The sequence below is a fragment of the Choristoneura fumiferana genome, chromosome 23, assembly GCF_025370935.1.
Source record: "Choristoneura fumiferana chromosome 23, NRCan_CFum_1, whole genome shotgun sequence".
In the NCBI taxonomy this organism is placed as follows: domain Eukaryota; kingdom Metazoa; phylum Arthropoda; class Insecta; order Lepidoptera; family Tortricidae; genus Choristoneura; species Choristoneura fumiferana.
The window spans coordinates 15,627,263-15,634,763 of record NC_133494.1 but is presented as its reverse complement, the minus strand read 5'-3'; positions in this window follow the sequence as shown (position 1 = coordinate 15,634,763).

The following is a 7,501-nucleotide window of genomic DNA, read 5'->3' as shown; positions in this document are numbered from 1 at the left end:
ACAGTGGCGGAAACAAATGACTAACACTTTGCTCAACGGACGAACGCACAGTGGAGTATTTGGCTCTAAATGCGCTCAAAAGTCGATTTACGAAGTATCGAATTGCAGGTAGCGGCTGCTATCTGGCTAAAGATAAGGGTCTAAGGAACAATAGTCTGCATTTTTTCTGTTGTTACCGATAAGGTTCGCTACGCACGTCAGTAGTCTTTCAAACTCATGTCTGATCGCACGTACTAACCCGAAGTGAAATTAGAGTGAACGGTTGTGGAAACTAAGTGTTTTACAATTAAGTTACGTTAATTGTGGTAAATTGCAGTAATGGATACTGTAGAACCAGGTTTGTAGAATTGCAATTACGTTTCATTTCCAAAAAATATATAGTTTTCTATTATTTATACTGTTTTTAGTTAGATGAACTAAAGTAATCATATTTTATTTTGTGTTTTCTTAATTCAAAGACTTTTTGTTATGTTTCCGGCCTGTCGAAGTCTAATTTCTTTATCATCTAATGCTTGATATGTATATCAGAAGTATATAAAATAATTAGCTGCCAGAAAGTGCCAAAAATATGAATCTCGTAACATAACTGAATTTGTGTTAAAGCAAAACAAACTTTGGTTTTTCGGTCACTTTAAATAATCTTTGTATTTCTTCGTCCTAGGTTGCTCTGGTGTGAAGATTTGTGACACGACAGTATGTTTTTCAAAAGACGAAAGGTTATGAAGAGAAAGACTTGGAAAAAAGTTGGATCTAGTGGAGCAAGAACTAATAAGCGATGCTTCTTTCCCGATCGATCAAAAAAATAAGTTATACATACATTTCGCATCTTAAGGCTGAAATGAAGTCAAAATGGCAGACAGCTAAACGAACAGAGACCGTGTTTTTTAAAAAAATACCAAAAGTGGTTACAAGGCACGCTCGAAATACCTAAAAATGTCACGAATAAACATTTGGTTGGTCGGCCACATAAAGTTTTTGAAGATTTAGCAGAATGTAGTAAACGTCGTAAGACAACCCATCTACGCAGTGAAAATGAGGCAGAATCTTTAATTTACGCTGGCCAAATGGCCCTTCGTGAAAAAGGAAATGTCGATGCAGCACATGTGGTAAAAGATGTTATGTCATCTCCAACGCGTGGTTATAAATACCGACAGGCATTTCGGAAAAGCCACACCCCTGAAAAAAGAAATACACAATTAACGCCAACAGAAGCGTTGTCCATGTTCGTAGAAGCATCGCTGACACGTAAACAGTACGAAATAATAAGAGAAAGCTCAAAAAAACTAATACCTTGCTATTCTATACTTAAGAAAGAAAAACAAGCATGCTACCCAGACGTTGGTGCTTACCGTGTTACTGAAACCTGTGCGGAAATCACATTACAGGCTTTATTGGATCACACTGCTCAACGGTTAATTTATACCTTGAAGAAGTGTTAAAAAAACTTACTACAGAAGAAATGGCGAACCTCGAACTTACTTACAAATGGGGATGTGATGGTTCACAGCAGGCGCAATATAAACAAAAGTTTGCTAACAACACTGACTCGGATGCAAACATTTTCCAGTCTTCACTGGTACCTTTGCGGTTGATTTGTAAAAGCAATAATAAAATTATTTGGAACAATCCAACGCCCTCTTCCCCCCGCTACTGCCGGCCAATGCGAATCAGGTTATACATGAAAGTAAGGACGTAATAAATGAAGAAATCAGTTATCATAATGAGCAAATAAACATTTGACGGCCAGCAGGATAACACTCCAGACTTGCGAGGTGAAAGTATACCATAAATTGTTGTTTACCATGGTAGACGGCAAAGTGTGCAATGCCGCAACCAATACGTTATCTACCATGCGATGCTATATATGTAAAGCAACTTCCAAGCAATTCAACGATTTGGAAAAAATGGAGAAAACTGCAACAGATCCAGAAAATGTAAAGTTTGGATTATCAATTTTACATGCCCGAATCAGATTTTTTTGAAACTTTACTACACATTTCATATAAAAATACTATAAAAAAATGGCAAGTGAGATCTCAAGCTGAGAAAGATATTGTTAAAGAGAGAAAAGCACAAATCCAAGATGGATTCAAAACTGAGCTTGGTCTAATAGTGGACGTACCTACAGTAAATTACGGAAACAGTAATGATGGAAACACAAGTAGAAGGTTTTTTAATAATGCAGAAACATCCGCAAATATTACCGGAATAGACAAAACTTTAATTGACCGTTTGCAACTATTTGGAGGTAATATCAAGCGGGCACAAAATCAATGTAGATAAATTTGCTACGTATTGCCAGGAGACAGCAAAGCTCTACATTCAGCTGTATCCGTGGCACCCTATGTCACCCACAGTGCACAAAATATTAGTACACGGGCCAATCGTAATCCAACATGCAATTCTGCCTATAGGAAGCCTGTCAGAAGAAGCTGCAGAGGCAAGAAACAGACATTTTCGGCAGTTTAGAGATCAATTCTCTAGAAAATTTAGTCGAGTCGATTGCAATATGGACGTTATAAACAGATTATTATTAACATCTGACCATTTATGAGCAGCATTAGGCCCAAAAATCCAAAAAAATCAAAACCTTTTAAACTTGAAACAAGAGATATGTTAATGCCGTATGAAGTAGATAACCAGGAGGAGAGGACATGGTTGAGTGTGTTGAGGAGTCAGACGAAGAGCGTGGAATTAATGTTGGTTGTTTTGTCAAACAAAACTCACTAATAACAATAAACAGCTGATTTATAAATAATAAAGTTTTTTTTTTTTTTTTTCAGTTTCTCCCGCTTAAGTTTTGTAAAGTTGTCTCCAAAACAATTTTTTATCGTTGTTAGTTCTATTAAAATGAAAAGAAAACTGATTAAAGTCAAAAATAATTTGAGCGACTTTTTGGTCAAATACCCCACTGTGGACGGTTTGGATGAACTGAAACTGCAAATCATCATTATGTAATTTGTGGAGACATGATAACTATTGTCAAGTAAAACATCGCTGGTGGTGTTACGAGTATTTGCACAATAATTTAGTGTGCCTTAATAAAATGCTTCGTTTTATACTGTAACTTCTATTTTGATATATATTTGCTTCACCAGATATTATACAATGTCCACGTCGTCGATTAGATACCACGCGAATGAATAAAGACTTAAGATGAATAGCGAAGTGAAAAGCCGCGATAAAGCATAAGTATTATTATATTTTATTTATTAAACCAACGTACCGAGTTAAATTCGACCAACTTCCAGTAGTTCGATTGACTCAAATTTGGTATACTTATGTAACTGGCGTGACAATATAATAATCTGGTAGTGACATCCTGGTAGTCCAGCCAGGATCGTCTCCACAGGACGACTCTTCAACGGTTAATGGCATCGACTTGAAATTTGGTATGCAAATGTAATTTGGGTGATAATACAAGTACAGTCAACAAAAAGTACAGTCAGCAAAAAAAGCTTGTATTAAAAATGAAACTTTTATGGTTAGGTTATTATAAAATAGACGTACTGGTAATGATGGTATTGTGAGAATTCAGACGTTATAGATAAGAAAATCAACATTTACTAAACCTTAGCCTTTTAGTTAATTATTGAAAAGATTTGAATAATGAAATAGACTAATGTGGCTTGTATTTCAATAGGTATTATTTTATAAAACGGGTAATATGGATTACTAAACATACGATAAATTCTTGATAAAAATACAGCATAAATACCAAGTCTATATAATGTTGTTCCAAAAACAATCAATTTAAAAATCAATTCTCAACTGAGTTATCGCGCTCGGAATGCCGTTGGAAATCTAAAACGGGGTAAAACCTACCCTGCATTGATATATCACCTAAAAAAACAATACCTCTCCTTGCAGTCGGGTAAAAACAAGATTGATTTGCCTGTATTGTGGAACAATTCTGTTTGTCTGAAAACGTTGAGATGATATCACGATTTCCTAATCAAATCACATTCCAAATTATGAAATTAGTTCACAGATATTTATTGTACAATGTTTTGTAATAAGAAATAATAGGACTGTTACATTGAACGAAAAATACCTATTTGAGTTTAAGCTCTGTAATATTTTGTTTTTTTCCGGGTAACAAGTAACTGCGTTGTCTCTGGCCAGTAACTAATCAATTAATATTGCACTCTTCAGGAGGGGCTCTTTTCGACAGCCAAACCCCAATCTATCTCAAATGATGCTTGCAGTTTGAAGCAATGAGGGCTATCGTTTTTTGTCTCACTAGATGGCGCACTGTTGCGTGAGGTTTTTAAGTATGGCTTTCAAAGTCTGTTATTACGGGCGTGAAAACAAGTTTAGATTAAAATCATATTTAATACACCAAAACCGTAGCATAAAAATATCGAGCATGCCACAGTGTTGCAAAGTCCCCGTTTTTTCGGAAAAAAGGGAGGACAAAGGTTTCCGTAAGACAAAATTGTCTCAAAACACAGACATTATTGCCCCGGAACGCCTATTTGCCATAATTAATTTCAGATATTGCAAATATTCACAAAAATTATTCTAATTATAAATAAACCCGCGTAGCTCACCCAAAAACTATGAGATTTCACATTTCGGAGACCTCACGCTACACTAGCGCCTCTAGCGGCGAATTCATTCGCGATAGCCCTCATTGAATAATGTGTTGGTGCGGGATTCAATACCATTGTGCAAAGTCATGCTGACTGCTGCCAAGGACACGTAGATTTGACGGAATTCGATCATTACGTTCAGATTTTTTGTGTAATTGCACCTAAAACGATGAAACGTTTAGCCGTCGACTAAAAGACCTTTTGTTGGAAAAAGCGTTTTATTCCGTAAATGAATTTATGAATCTGACATTTTAATTTTATTGTTTAAATTGTTATTATTATTTCTTGTTTTTATTTTATTGTTTTTACATTGACATTTAAATTGTTACTCAATTATTAATCTTTACATATCCTTGACATTTATTCTTTATATACATTTCAATGTGTTTTCAGTCTGACGATCCCTTGAGGAGAACCAGTCTAATTTTAATTGTTTACATTCACATGACATGCTTAGAATCTTATTTTTTATAATTATTACTAATCATATTACCTTTGACGATTTCAATACAAATTCTTATAACTGACATTTATGTAAATTATAATGTAATGATGTATTGAATGAATAAATAAACTAAACTAAAACAATTTAACCAAAATCAAAATGCTTTTTTCAACTCCTATCATTACCTACCTATAAGGACCTATCCTATACCTGGTATTTTTTTGGGAAGACATTGTTTTGAACATAAGACTAGAAAATCTATTGTTTTGTGTTAAATTTTTGATAAAAATCATTCTTTCAATTGGTTATTAGGTGTTAAACGTGGAACCTTTTTATATATAAATAAAAACGAATAGGTATATGGACGTTTTAAATTGCCAATTAGATAAAGATCTGATATGTCGTAGGATACTACGAAAATGGATAGTCTATACTATATTGTTTTTTTCCTAAGCTACTTCAATTATTCGTAATATATAAAATACTAGTACAGAATTGCACAAAACAGTAAAAAAAAACAAAACATGTTTACGGAAAGAGGTAGAGAAATGGACCAAAATGCTACTTTGGTGTACTCCAATTTGATTTGTTCCAATTTAGTTCCATTACAGGAAAACCTTCTTTATAACTGGCCAGAAATTAACGTCAAACAACTCACATCATAGTATTAGATACCATCGATCATATCGAAATAGTAAGTACTTTTTATGTGCTGTAAAAATTTTGTACGGCAATATCGATCTGTGACACCACTTGTTGATTAATTGAATAATTTAGTGTCAGAGCTTTTATGAAATGTATTTTTAACTCTCTTATCGTCGGGTGACAGCAAAAGTCACTAATTACCACTTAAAGTCAAGAGGGATAATCAAACTTATGCATATCATCGTAAGGTTAATATTCCACTAATATTTTTTGCAGTTAGTGACTTTTGCTTGTCATCTGACGTTATATTAGCTTCACTTGCAACTATACTCAGCGGCACAAAATTTGGCCCACCCTTCATACAAAATTACCGATTCTGCATACATTTGAGGGCCAGATTTTTTGCCGCTCAGTATATGTAATGAATGTAACGAAATATTCAACTATTTTCGCCCACTTTTTATTGTTGTATTCAATCTATCATGTGTCCTACCCGGGGCTTAGACTATCTTCATATATTGACTAACGAACATCTTCAAAAACTTTCTCATTTATAATGTTATATTATATTATATTTATTATATATTATATTATTATATATAAAGACGTGGTGGCCTAGTGGTTTGACCTATCGCCCCTCAAGCAGAGGGTCGTGGGGTCAAACCCCGGCTCGCACCTCTGAGTTTTTTCGAAATTCATGTGCGGAATTAAATTTGAAATTTACCACGAGCTTTGCGGTGAAGGAAAACATCGTGAGGAAACCTGCACAAATCTGCAAAGCAATTCAATGGTGCGTGTGAAGTTCCCAATCCGCACTGGGCCCGCGTGGGAACTATGGCCCAAGCCCTCTTGTTCTGAGAGGAGGCCTGTGCCCAGCAGTGGGACGTATATAGGCTGGGATGATGAATCTGATTATATATATATTAGTAGGATAGGGATAGGGATGCACTCTGCACGGTTAGACTCATTTTGACGATCCAGCCACAATCTATTGTGACTTAAGACTTTCTTTTGAATGGGTTTTGCAATCTGAAGCAATTGAATGATGTGTAGGTGCGGTATTCAGTACGATTGTGCAAGTCATTACCAAGGACAAGGTCAAAACCACGTCAGGTTATGCGGATGTTTATGCGTCATACATAAACGTCACATGAAGGATGCGAGGAGAATGCAACGAATTCAGTAAATAAATTTTGTGTGATTTTAGTAAATACATATTGTTTTTAGGGTTCCGTAGCCAAAATGGCGAAAACGGAACCCTTATAGTTTCGCCATGTCTGTCTGTCTCTCTGTCTGTCCGTCCGCAGCTTTGCTCAGGGAGTATCATTGCTAGAAAGCTGTTTTGCACTAATATATATGTAAACTATGCCGACAAAATGGTGCAATAAAAAATTAAAAAAAAAATTTTTTAGAGTACCTCCCATGGACGTACGTACGCCCCCCCCCCCTCTAAAATCTAAACCGGTGGGTGGAAAAATTTGTAAAAATTCAGGATGGTAGTAAGTATATCAAACTTACAAGGAAAACTATAACGGTTAAGTTTTTGATAATTATTAGTAGTTTAAGAGTAAATAGCAGCCTAAGGTATAAAATAAAATATACCTAAACTTGGAACACACCGTACAAAATACGAAATCCTTAGAAAAATATTACTGAATTTTTTCGTAATGGCTACGAAACCCTAATTCGGGCGTGTCCGACACACTCTTGGCCGGTTTTTTTATCTTATTCCAATTCTTTCTCTCTACGCGCTCCGATCTTCATCGTGTTGACTTCAAATGAGAAACTTCTTAAAAATCATATGCAGTTACAAATA